Here is a 13,784-nt window from a genome sequence, read left to right on the forward strand (position 1 = left end):
CCACATATTCGGTTAAAACTGATCTGGATGCCCCAATATCAAGGAAGAAAGAAATGTGTTTTCCTGATACTATCCCAGTTACCCATGGATCAGTGTACTCACAAGTGGCTAGGGCTTTATGATCCAGGTTTTGTCAATCTTCTAGTGGAAACATTGGTATTGGATCCTCGGTTGGGAGGCTATTTGGAATTTGAGACTGTACATGAGGAAAAAGTTGTTTCCCTGCAGACACAGTCCATCCTCCAGTGTCCCCATTTTCCACATTGTGGGCATGTCCCTTGTTTCTACATTGGAATCTGGCCTCAGAGGGCTGTTTGCCAGGTCCCTTGTGTGGTTTTTTTTTTGGTTAGTATGGGGTATCTGGTTTTGGTTTTGGAGGATGGAGGCCTGTATTTGGTATTTTTTGCTGGTGTTTTTTGCTGGTTTTTTTGTCCCTTAATTCTTGGCTTCCTCACCTCTATTGCTTAAAACATTAAAGGCTGGGTTTATTAACATTTGTTGGGGGATCTTGGTGCCCTCTTCAAGTTTTTGAAGCTTTCTTCATATATCTGGTGCTGACTGACTTATAAAGTGGAGATGTTAGAAAATATGGCACTCTTGGGAGGCAGGGTTTAAATTAGTGTATTTTGTCATTGACTCCATGAGGTGATTAATAAAAAGAGTGGGGTTTTCATCTGGATTTTGTGTGATTTCTTTGATTCTACTGTAGTTGACTTCTCTATGGCTATTTTTGCCCATGCCTGTCAGCAGGCAGGAAATCATATAATTTTGAGAATTTGATCCTGGGTCCCCATCTTTTTTTAAATTATTTTTCTTATTCATTTATTCACAGATGCATACATTGTGTGGGCCACTTCTCCCTATGCCCCCGCCCCTTCCCTCTCCCCTCTCCCCTCACTCCCCCTCACTTCCAGGCAGAACCTGTTCTGCCCTTTTCTCCAATTTTGTTGAATAGAAGACATAAGCAATAATAAGAGAGATAAAGCATTTTTGTTAGTTGAGATAAGGATAGCTATACAGAGAGATTCCTAGCATTGCTTCCATGCATAAGTGTGTTACGACCCAAGCTGATTCAGCTCTACCTGACCTTTTCATTAGTTTCTGATCCCCTTCCCATTTTGACCTCTGTCATTTTAAGGTTTCTGTATTAGCTCCTCTGCAGTGGGGACATCAGACATTTTCATGTTTTGGGTTTCCTATCTATCCCCATACCTCCCATATGTGCTCTCCCCTTAGCATGTGACCCAAGTCCGACAACATTGCTGTATTTGCCCTAGACCTAAAGTCCACATATGAGGGAAAACATATGATTCTTGGTCTTCTGAGCCTGGCTAACCTCGCTCAGAATGATGATCTCTAGTTCCATCCATTTTCTTGAGAATAATATTTCATTCTTCTTCATGACTGAGTAAAACTCCATTGTGTATAAGTACCACATTTTCTTAATCCATTCATCTGTAGTGGGGCATCTTGGCCATTTCCATAACTTGGCTATTGTGAATAGTGCTGTAATAAACATGGGTGTGCAGTTGCCTCTGGAGTAACCTGTGTCACATTCCTTTGGGTATATTTCCAGGAGTGGGATTGCTGGATCATATGGAAGATCTATGTTTAGATTTTTAAGAAGCCTCTATATTTTTTTTCTAGAGTGGTTGCACTAGTTTGCATTCTGTGTCCTCATCTTAATAGCTCCATTGAGACTTAGTTTTAGGTACTGCCTCAGTGTCAGAGGGGGGGTTGTCTATTGGGATGCTGTTCATTGAGTGGGTCAGTGTGTTGTTCTGCTGCTTTCCATATTATTTCTTTTTTATTCTCTGTGAGGGTGTCATTAATAATGGTATTAGTGTCACCCAATGTGAGGGCATAGGCCCAAGTAAGATGGAGGGATTCCTTATGGCATCTTGTTGGATTGTCTGAAAAGGAGCCCAATCATTGATCAGTTTGGGAGATGAATAACATAGAAAAATGGACATGGACTCTGACTGTTCCTTCAACTCCTGCCACCTCTCATGGTGGGGAATGGGAGTTGGAGAGGGATGTGTAGATCTGGATAGTTGTAGGAATGTTGGAGCATGTGATTGGGATAGGGTGTGAGGAGGAGATAAAAGAAGGGAAGGGGCCACAATTAAAGAAGTGTTTTCTAGGGAAAGAGGGGAGGAAGTGTCTTCTGGAGAGGACAGGGGCTTGGAGGAGTTAGTTTGAGGGGGGACAGATAAAGAGGGCATGCATCTATGGGATCTGGATCAAAAGTTGATGGGAGTGGACTAGGAGCAGGAGCTGAGGGGAAGAGGTAAGAATCAAGAAGAAGGACTTGGAGAGGTCTGCAGTTTGAACAAAGAGAAGGTTAAGACTTGAGATTAAAGAATGCCTGAAGATAAGAGGCCTCTTGCCATTTGATGTTGCTCACAATAAAAGTACCAAGATCATGGAGAATATTGGTATCAAAACTTCCAAATTTAGGCCATTTTGAAGAGTTATTTAATCTATATTGTGGCCAAATTTGTGTGGAAAAATTTATGAGATTTGTTTGTTTTAAACTGCCCTTTAGGCCTAATTTTGTGAGGTTATGTATGAGACACCCCAGCAGTGTGTCAGAGGGAATTATAGAGTGGTTATTGCTCATGGTCAGGGTTAAGAAAGGTTACAAAACCAGGCAGACATCTCTAACTTATGTATCCAGGGACCAGACTCATTGTGGCCAAATGGCCATAGGGGCGGGGGTGGGGGAGAGATAAGAACACTGAAGGCAGGAATGGCTGGTATTTGACACATTGAGGCACTACAGAGTGCAGGATGGAGATGCCAGGTCTTACCTGTCCCTGTAGACGTTGGAGATGGTGTTGAGTGTGTGGAGTGGAATCAGCGAAGGGCACTGCATAAACTCACAGGGGAACAGATTGTTAGGGGCTTATGTATGACCAAAAGCCCCAGCCCCAGAGCAGTGTTTCTATTAGGTAGAAAAAGCCAACAATAGATTTAGGCTCATGTCCAATCAGAAGAGGCAGTTGCCCCTAACCCCATGCCCAAAAGAACTGTCATTTTGATGGGGAGGCTTAGCAGAAATTATAATAGTGACAGAGTCATATATATGATAGTGGGGAGGGAAAGAATGGAGAGAAAGAGAGTTTTAAAGAGAGGTTAGAAGGGGATTGGACTATGAGCACATGATAAAAGTGAGAGCACACAAGGGAGGGGTGAGGATAGGTAAGACACCTAAAAAACTAGCTAGCATTTGTTGCCCTTAACTCAGAGAAATTAAAGCAGATACCTTAAAGCAACTGAGGCCAATAGGAAAAGGGGAACAGGTACTAGAGAAAAGGTTAGATCAAAAAGAATTAACCTAGAAGGTAACACCCACGCACAGGAAATCAATGTGAGTCAGTGCCCTGTATAGCTATCCTTATCTCAACCAGCAAAAACCCTTGTTCCTTCCTATTATTGCTTATACTCTCTCTACAACAAAATTAGAAATAAGGGCAAAATAGTTTCTGCTGGGTATTGAGGGGGGGGAGAGGGAGGGGGCGGAGTGGGTGGTAAGGGAGGGGGTGGGGGCAGGGGGGAGAAATGAGCCAAACCTTGTATGCACATATGAATAATAAAAGAAAAAAGAAAAAAAAAAGAAAAAAAAGAGAGGTTAGGTGGTTTGGGGATGGAGTTGGACACCAGCCATGTCCCTCTCAGGAGCTTTAGCACCTCTTAGCCCTGGTGCTTCTGTATAAGCCCTGGATTGGAGATCCCATGGATGTGCACCATTAACCATATGACGATTGCCACAGAATCCCAGTAGCCCAAGAAAGGCATTCCCTCTTCTCAAAACTCTCTCCCAGGTTTCAGCAATAAATGGAAGGAAAATGAAGAAGCAAGAGAGAGAGAGAGAGAGAGAGAGACCAAGAAAGAATCTGTGACCTTTGCAAGCAGTAGGTCTTTATTAGGGAGAGAAGACTTTAGAGGGACACTTAGCCATCAGAGTAACATTCTTAGAGGGCTGAGGAAAAGCCTCTCTTACAGGCTAGTGTTTTAAGCATCCTATAGTGGGAAAAGGGAGGTTGGAGGAGGATGGGCATTAGAAAAAATGACTGCAAAGGGGAATGGAGGAAGGTGCTGGACATTGCCAGAAAGGTCATTGGTGCTGGGCAGCAGCCATACGTTTTGTTTTCCTCTGCCTCTTTTATTGGAGGTAGCCATGTTTGCATTGTTTTGGTGTTTCTCAATATTCCAGCAAGGATGATATTAAAAATGTCCTCAAGCTCTGTGGTAGATACCTCTTATTTGCACGCCTTTCATTGTTGTGATTACAAACCTCAACAACTTTTGCTTTACTGACATAGTGACGGTATGGCAACATCAAAGATGCCTGTTCACTAGGCTCTGAAATTCAGGGAAGATGCAGAAACTAGAGAGAATAATATGAAAGAAAATAACTATAGATGGATATGCAGTGAGTAGCAAAGAAGTTATAGAGTCGCTCCTGAGGGAATTTCAGATGTTGATGCTAGAAAAAATGAGTCTAAAAAGGAACAAATGAATCCAAAAATGGCAGGAATAAAATGATACTCATTCGTGTCATATCAAATGAGTTAACAGTAGAAAAATTCAAGAAGGAAGGAGTAGTAAAATGGCCAATTAAGATAAAAAATGAAACACATGTGTATCTTTTCACAGATGGAGATAAGTTTTAGTGAAATTTAATAGAAATAGTGCACATAGGAGGAGGATGACTGAAACCAGGCTGAAATCAGGCTTTAGAGGAGAAAAGAATAATGAATATAGTGAGGGCAAAGACTTTCTAGAATGTCTATGGTGTCTATGAATGTCTCCCCAAAATACCTATTGAGCCTACAGCTGTGAATTTTGAAGTTGTTTGGAAACAGGGTATTTGCAAATATTAAAGAAGTTAAAATGTCATCATCCTGGATTAACATGGTTTCTAAATCCAGGCACTGGTTTTCTTTTGAGAATGGCACTTGAAGACACAAAACCAGTCATACAGGGAGAAAAACTCCTGAAGATGGGTAGAGATTGAAACAATGTTTCTAACAAGAAAAGAATGCTAAGAATGGCAGACTACCCCCAGAAGCCAGTAGAATAATTTCTACTCTTAGCCCTTCAAAAGGAACATGGTGAAGGATGGACATTGGGAGGTCAAGGAGACACTTCTCCTCTTTAGGAAATGCCCAGCAGCATCTGAAAGGCATCTCCACACTCAGGCAATACACAAAGAAAAAAGCTATAAAACACTCCCCACACTGACCCATGGGACCACAGGTTTCCAGATCCCCCTGCATTCTCCATTATGCAGTCTTTCTCTTCTCTTCTCTACAAATATAATCTTTCTGACCTCTGCTGTTGAAGTCCACCTGTGCTTTCATTCTCAGAGCAGGCTGAAGAACCCTGAGCACCTGAAATTCCTGTGTGTGTCATCCGTGCATCATATTTGGTGACCACAAAAGGACCAGCTGTCACCTGAGTTTTGTATGGGTTGTGCCAAACTGGGAAAGGCTGTCTAGAAATGTGACCATGAGTGTCCGGTACTCTGATGGAGTCTGTTTACAGTGGAACTCTCAGACCAACCTTCTCTCTCCCTGTCTTGTTAAGGAGGGTTTCTCCCTTGGGAAACTGAGAAAAAGCTCTGAGCCCATTATAGGTGTAAGGCAGGCAATCTGAGAAAACTCAGATGCTGGCCAGGGGTTTATACCACACTGACAATGCTACGTGGGTGGAACCAGACTTCAATGCACTGAGGCTTTATTTTTTCCTTTCCTTAAACTCTAACTCTCTCTCTCTCTTTCAAGATCTGACCTGCTTAAGAGGAGGTCCAACTCCCTGGTGTCACCCAAAGGCTGGAGATAGAACTTCCTGACTTGCCCTGAGGCTATAAAGGCAGCCAAATCTGAGACCCCTCCAGCCATGTCTAAGGCAAACATTCTGATTTCTTACACTTCCTTCATGTTTTCCGTGTGATGGGCACACGTGTGATGGGTGCATGGTTCCCATGCACCAGTACTACCCTTGGCCTGGATCACCCTGGACAGCAGTGGTGACCAATAATCTCTCATGCTTTGAGCCTGGAAACTCTCTTTTCACCAGCCCTCAGCCTCTCCTTCCTCTTTCCCAGGTAGTTCAGGATGGGTGTCCCACTCCCTGCTTTGCTCCAAACACCAGTGAGCTTGTTTCTTCAGCGAGTTTGGGGAAAATTCCTGCAGGCACCAGAAAGTGCTAATCTCCAATTTAGCTTTAACTGTCTTTGTCAAGCACCAAGTTAACTGGTTAAACATGTTTCCCAGCTGGCCCCCAGGGAAAGAAAAACAAAACAGTTAAAAGGCACAGACCTCAGGTCCTCTCCGTTTTTGCCCCTTACCAGAGCAAAAGCCTTCAGACACTCCCTCTTTTCATAAAAAGTGTATATGCCTCGCCTGATATATAGGGGTATAAAATTGTACTTCATCAGGAGTCCTCATCCACACCTCTGCAGGGGTCCTCCCTCTGGTCATGCAAGCCCTCTTCGTTACTTTGATGGAGTTATTACAAGCCTTCAGCAAGTAGAGGAGAACCAGGCTTACCTGGGTCACAGGGCAAACAGGCAAGTCAAAATAGATAAGAGATTGGTTAAAGGCCATTGAGGGGGGTGGCTGCACCCAAAATGACGAAAAATCCTTCACAACGTTAGCCACAGGTGGCAGTGGAAGGAGCAAGGGAGAGAGTGATGCCATTTGCAAAAAGCCTCCAAACTCCCTTGAACCAAAAAACCCATCTGATGCTTCATCAGCTCTCCTCCACACTTACCCAGCTACATCACACAACAGACATTGTCCCACAGTACTCTACCCGCTCCAGTTAATTCCTGGAGGGGATAGGGGTCATGTTCCTTTTAGAGTGAGTGAACTTAAAGAAATAAAAGTGGATTTAGGAAATTACACACAAAACCAAGATCAGTACATCCATACATTTAGAGAAGTCAGCCAAAACTTTGAACTGAGTTGGAAAGATGTAATGCTGTTGCTATCTCAGACCTTTAATTCTCTGGAGACACAGCATGTACTAGATCAGGCAGTCACAGCTGGAGAAATTATCACTTAGATAAAAGTGGCCCTACAGGCCTGTCTCAGACTGGGCACTCACAGGAGGAGGAGGGGGAGGGAGAAGAAAGACAAAGGCATTGGATACATAAAAGGGAACCTCGATTCCCAATTCCAACAGATCAGGCAATGTCTAGGTATGACACTAAGTGGGACCCTGAAAATGACAAGGATAAATGGAGTCATAATCATTTCATCCAGTGTATTCTTGAGGGTCTAAGGAGAGCCAAGTAAAATCTCTTAATTACTCCCAAGTCACAGTTGTGCAGCAAGGACACCCAAGTAGCTCTCCTACAGAGACTTAAGGATGCTTTACAAAAGCATACCAATATTGTACCAGAGTCACAGGAAGAGGAAATTGTTCTAAAAGATAAATTTCTAACACAGTCAGCATGAAATCTCCATAAAAAGCTTCAGAAACTGGTGGCTGAAGAGAGCAGAGATCTAGATCAATTTGTCCATGTAGCCACATCCTTATACTAGAATAGGGACCTAGAAAAAGAAAAGAAGGACCTGGACAAAGAAAAGAGAAAGGATAAATGGCAAGAGGATCTAATCACAGCACTCAGAGAGGCTTCCCTAGGGCAAAGTTCAAACAGGAGGACATGCTTTCAATGGGGACAAGCAGGCCATATTTAGAGGGAGTGCCCCCAGAGAAAGCTACCTCCAGGACCCTGCCCCATTTGTTGGGGAAAACATTGGAAGGCACACTGACCTGATTCCCAGGGGAACCGAGGCTGGAGCCTCCCACCCAATGACTACCATTAAAGCAGAAGAGCCCTGGGTTAAGCACAAGGTCAGCCTCCTTATCAATATTGGAGCCAGCATCCCAGCTATTCCTTTCTCTCCTGAACACAGGTCCTCCAAAATAATTACCGTTTGTTGGCATATCAGGCCAGCCTCTAGAGTGTTTTTTCACTCAGCCTTTAACCTGCTCGTGGGGAGATTCCTTTGCTGTTACTCCTTTGTAATTGTCTCAGAAACCCCTACTCCTCTGCCTGGGAGAGACCTTCTATCTAAATTGGGATACAGCTTTTACCCCCAGGAGAGGAACAAGTAGACCCCACAGTGTGGATGGATGGACATACCATGGGATGGGCATGAACAGCTGTCCAGTACTAATTCATCTCAAGGTCCCCTCCTCATTTCCCCATCATAAACAATATCCTTTTGAAAGGATGTGCCCTTTGACCCAGCAGATCCCCATAGCAGAAACCAGTAAAGCCAGCACAGGATGCCTCGTGCAGGATAAGATAAACAGGATGGGGGCAGGTGGAATGTGAGGAATGTGAGGAATGTGAGCAGATTGCGAAAGACGACTAGAAGTACGTGCAAGATGTGCCCTGCCTGCTTGCTAAATGTAACCGCGTGCGTGAATACTGGCCCTTGAATCTATAGGCTAAGAAGTAATCTACTCTTAAATGGATAGGCTGGAAATGTATGTGGTGTTACAAACTCATTGGCTATGTACTGTGCGGGCTTTTGCTGTAACGGCCGGTAGGGGCCTATATAAGATCTTCCCTAAAGAGGCTCGGGGTCTTGTCTGCCCAATCGGACCTGTGTGTCTGTGTGGGAGCTTGACCCTAGCTTACCAGCTCAATAAACTCTGCTTTGTTGATTGCATTCACGCGTGACTCTCTGTCTCTCAGAGGAATAGGATTCTCGGACCCTAACACTTTAAACCCAGAAGTTAAGGAAGGGCTAATTCCTATAATCAAAGACTTAAGGACACAGGGACTGCTAATAGAATGCTCCAGCCCATATAATACTCCTGTTCTCGGTGTCAGAAAGGGACCTAACAAATGGAGGCTCTAGTCCAGGATTTCTGCCTGATCAACAAAGCAGCAGTGCCTCTCCACCCTGTAGTTCCAAATCCTTATATGATTTTGACCCAGATACCTCCAGCTATGTCTTACTATCTGTCCTGGATTTAAAGGATGCCTTCATTTGTATTCCCTTACACCCTAAAAGTCAACTTATCTTTGCCTTTGAGGATCCCACAAGAAAGTCTGGACAGGTCACTTGGACTGTAATCCCCCAGAGATTCAGAGACAGTCCCCACTTCTTTGCAATGGCTCTAGCCCAAGACTTGGTAGAATGGCAATATCCCCAAGCTACTTTGTTATAATATGTAGATGACCTCTTGCTCTGTGGACCAAATGAGCCTGTCATTTCATGAGCCACTGAATCCTTACTAAGCTTCTTAGCAGATAGAGGATATAAAATCTCTAAACAAAAAGCCCGATTGTGTTAGTCTAGAGTTACATATTTAGGTCTTGTCTTGGAGAAAGAAATGAGGGCACTAGGACAAGATTGAATCCATCCAATCCTGACACTTCCTCTACCTGAAACTTTAAAGCAATTGAGGGCCTTTTGGGGGGGGGTCACAGTATACTGTACAATTTGGATCATGGAATATGCAGGCCTAGCTAGTCCCTTATATCAAATCCTTAAGGAGTCACAGAAGGATACCCAGCCCTTTACTGAATGGCATGACAAGAAAATACATTCCACCAGTTAAAAAAAGTCCTTATGACAGCTCCAGCCCTGGGTCTCCCAGTACAACACAAGTTTCAATTATATGTCTATGAAAAGGAAGGACGGGCCTTGGGAGTGCTGACTAAACTCTGGGGCATCTCTCCCTAGTCAGTAGGCTACTTAATCAAAGAATTAGATCAGGTAGCCAATGAATGGCCAGGATGCCTTAGAGCAGTGGCTGCAGTAAGCATTCTAGTGCCTGAAGCTTAAAAACTTATCCTAAACCATAATGATTTATACCCCACACAACCTAGGGGGAATTTTAAACTCAAAAGGAGAACTTTGGCTGTCTGACAGACATCTACTTAAATGCCCAGGCCCAACTTCTGGGAGGGATAGAAATAACTTTAAGGACCTGTCAGAGCCTAAATCCTGCATCCCTGCTACCGGAGGCAGAGGGAAATCCTGAACACTCATGTGAGGAGGTACTTATGGAAAATTATGCTGCCCAACCTGAATTAACTGATTAGCCCTTAAAAAACCCAGATCTAGAATTATACACTGATGGCAGTTCCTTTGTCAAGAATGGTGAGACATGCAGGGTTTGCAGTTGTGACAGAATTTGGCATCCTCAAATCAGGTCCTCTTCCTCCTAATATAAGTGCTCAATTGGCAGAATTAGTGGCCCTAACAGAAGCCCTAAGACTGTCAAAAGAACAGAGTAAACATCTATACAGCCTTCCTGATCCTGCTTGCTCATGCAGCCATTTGGAAGAAAAGAGAAATGTTAACTAAAATAGAACAGCTTCTCATAGAAATAAAAGAGAGATTACTTTAATAGTTTTAGGGACAACAGCATTAATTGCAGCCCTAGCTGGAATCAGCTCTGGGGTAATTGCCAATCATGTAACTGCAAAAAAACTGAACCAAACTGGCAGAGGACAGCTCAGACCAGGTAGGCCTTGCCATTAAGGACATGCAAAAGTCTTTCTTGTCCCTTGCCTGTATGGTAATGGACCATTGCCTGGCCCTAGATTTTCTTTTGGCCAAACAAGGAGGGGGGGGTGGTAATGTGCCATCGCCAATACCTCCTATTGCACATATATAAACACTTCAGGCATTGTAGAGGAACATGCTGATTACACTCTCCAACAGGCCAAGTGGCTCTGGGAGTAATCTCTTGAAACTCAGATTTCTACATAGCTATGGGATCAAATAAAATCCTGACTCCCCTCCAGGACTTGGTTCCTACCCTTTCTGGGACCTATAGTTGCCATTATCCTCTTGCTTATGTTTGGGCCTTGCATTTTAAACTCACTTGTCAAGTTTGTTTATTCTTGCCTAGAATCCATTAAACTACAAAAGCCTCTGATGGACATAAAAATGACCTACTATCAAGGTCCCCTTGACAAACCCTCTCTTGTTCATCTGTGGGCCCCTTCATTGCCCCCTGTCAGCAGGAAGCAGTTACTGAGCAGACTTCATGTTCCCTATTCCTAACAGCAGTTAGGGCAGTCACTGAGAGGAAAGACTTGAAGGACTGACCAGGAGGTCAAGGAGACACTTCTCCTTCCTAGGAAATGCCTGTTTGCATCTGAAAGGCATCTCATCCCTCAAGAAATAAAAAAAAAAATTAAAAAGCTCTAAAACCTATTCCCCACCCTAACCCATGGGACCACCGGTTTCTCGGTCCCCCTGCATTCTCCACTATGCAGTCTTTCTCTTCTCTTCTCTACAAATAAAATCTTTCTGACCTCTGCTATTGGAGTCCACCTGTGCTTTCATTCTCAGAGTGGGCTCAAGAACCCTGAGAACCTGAAATCCCTCAGTGGCTTTGTATACATCTTGATTTTGGATTTCTTGCTTCCAAAATTGTGAGTGAATGAATTAATATTGTTTAAAGACACTCAGTTTGTGGCACTTCATTTTAGCATTTCTAGGAAACTAATACTTATTTTAGTGTCATGAAGTTGGGTATCACTGTATCAGAAACCTAGCTGTATGGACAAGGCCTTGAAACTGGGAAATGTGTAAGGTTAACAGAATTTTGAGCCCCATGATAGAAAAAGCCTAGGTTAACTTGAGGAGACTCTTTATAGAAATGTGGATACAAAAAGCAATTCTGGATAGGTCTTAGATGGATGTGAGAACACAGTTGAAAATGTTTCTAGCATTTTAGGGTACATATTTATCAAGAATCTGTAGTTGTGAATGGAATTTTTAATAGTTGATCTCATGGATATTGGGAGCACATAGATTAGTGGATACCAGGCAATGGGGAAATACGAAGAGCAGAAAGGGGGAGATCGATCAATGGGTACACTGTTATTGTTAGATGGGAAGAATAAGTTCTGGTATTCTAGGCATACTAGGTCAATATACTTAATAATGCAGCACATACCTCAACATAGAAAAGAGGAACTTGAATGTACTCATCTTAAAAACATAAAGAAATTTTAGGGTGATGGCTATGCTAATTACACTGATTTGATCAGTACTTAATGTATACATGAATCAAAACATTACATTGTGCCACTCAATATTCAAACTTCCTTTGCTTAGTGTTAGTCTGGTGTATGTTTCAGTACCTCTTGAATACAAGCTCATCTTTACTGCTATATGGACAAGGGAGGCTGAGGATGAAGAAACACAGATACTGTTACCAGATGGGTAGTCTTAGGAAAGCCTGGTCAGGAGATTCCAGGTACTTGGGTTGAGCATGAGAAGCATCCAGGCAAGACAGGGAAATGAAGTGAAAGTGATAGTAAAGTTTATTGAAGGCAAAGGGAAGACACTGTAAAAAGCAGAGTGAGCACCTGTCAGGTGTGATAGAAGAAAAGGGAAAAAAGGTCAGTCTTTGTTTGAAAGTGCTTTTATAAAAATTCTAGGGAGTCTTTGCAGGATGGGGTAGGTTGATTGGCAGGTAATATTGACAAAGTCTTGATATACAACACAGGACACTCTGCACATGCACTAATACTAACTCTCAGGTATTTTAATTACAAATATAAGGTATACTGAGATAATGAAGGGCAGAATTTTACATGGCTTCCTGACTTACAGCTACAGAGAATTTACAACTGAAAAGGGCTCTGCAACTGCTAAGATTTTACAATTGAAAAGAAATTTACCACTAGGGAGGGTAGCATTGGGGTGACAGAGAGAGGGTTTAGCATGAAATGTACTGGGAAAAGTAACTTGGAACTCTGAGAGTGGAACAGCTTCTTTCCCTATTTCCTAGCCAGCCTCAGTATTGCTTGGAACTTAGATTTGAAGAAAGAAATGAAATAAAGTAATAGCCCCAATGAAATGTAATGTAGCCTAGATTAAAGTAGTCACAATAAAAGAAATATAGACTGGGATTTTGATCTGTAAACTAATGTGGATGAAAGAGAGATTAAAATTACATAAGACACAGGTTTGATGCATGGATGACACGTGCAGGAATTTCAGGTGCTCAGGGTTCTTGAGCTTGCTCTGAGAATGAAAGCACAGACAGACTCCAACCACAGAGATCAGAAAGATTTTATTTGCAGAGAATTTAGTTGGAGAAAAGAGAAGAGAAAGTCTGCATATTGGAGAATGCAGGGGGACCCAGAAACTGGTGATCCCATAGGCTAGGGTGGGGAGTGGAGTTTTATAGCCTATTTGCATTGCCTGATGGTGGAGATGCCTTTCAGAGGCAAACAGACATTTCCTAGGGAGGAGAAGTGTCTCCCTGACTGTCGGAGACAAGGCTCCCTTTGTGAGCCATTCTGTCTTGACCTTGCCCTGGAACATTTTGCGGTTGTTTGTCCCAACTTCTCCATCTCCAGCACAAGATGGCGCCGTCCCTGCTTCTCTTCCGGGAGTTTACCTTGCCGCCGGCGGGAACGGGCACCCTATCAGAAGTCCTATAGCAGAACCAGCCAACCAACCTGCACCTCCTCATACCGGTACCTCACTCCCTCAGCACATAAATACCCCTGTGTGAACAATAAAATTTTGCAGCTTGATCAGAACTCCTGTCTTGCTGTCTCCTTCGTGTCTCTTGTCCCTTCATTCTTCCCCTTCTAGGTTCGCTACCCACGCTGATGTGTCCTGCAGGACGGGACATCTGGCGCCCAACGTGGCTGTAGCTATTCCTTTGATTGCGGGGAGAACACCGTCCTCCGGGAAGGCTTGGGCCCAAGCAGAGTTCGCGATCGCCTCGGCTAACGCAACCGAGAGACAGATCCAGGAGGAGAGTGA

At 43.4% G+C, this 13,784-nt stretch overlaps 1 long non-coding RNA gene across 1 annotated transcript in view; it reads left to right on the forward strand.

Annotated features, from left to right (window-relative positions):
* The window catches only part of LOC141416836 (uncharacterized), an 88,462-nt gene extending 74,982 nt beyond the window's left edge, over positions 1–13,480 (forward strand). Inside the window, exon 5 of the long non-coding RNA XR_012441411.1 lies at positions 5,793–13,480. This is a non-coding gene — a long non-coding RNA (uncharacterized lncRNA). The remainder of the gene's footprint in view (positions 1–5,792) is intronic.
* Positions 13,481–13,784: the final 304 nt, after the last annotated feature.

The sequence above is a fragment of the Castor canadensis genome, chromosome 14 (genome assembly GCF_047511655.1).
Source record: "Castor canadensis chromosome 14, mCasCan1.hap1v2, whole genome shotgun sequence".
Classification (NCBI taxonomy): Eukaryota; Metazoa; Chordata; class Mammalia; order Rodentia; family Castoridae; genus Castor; species Castor canadensis.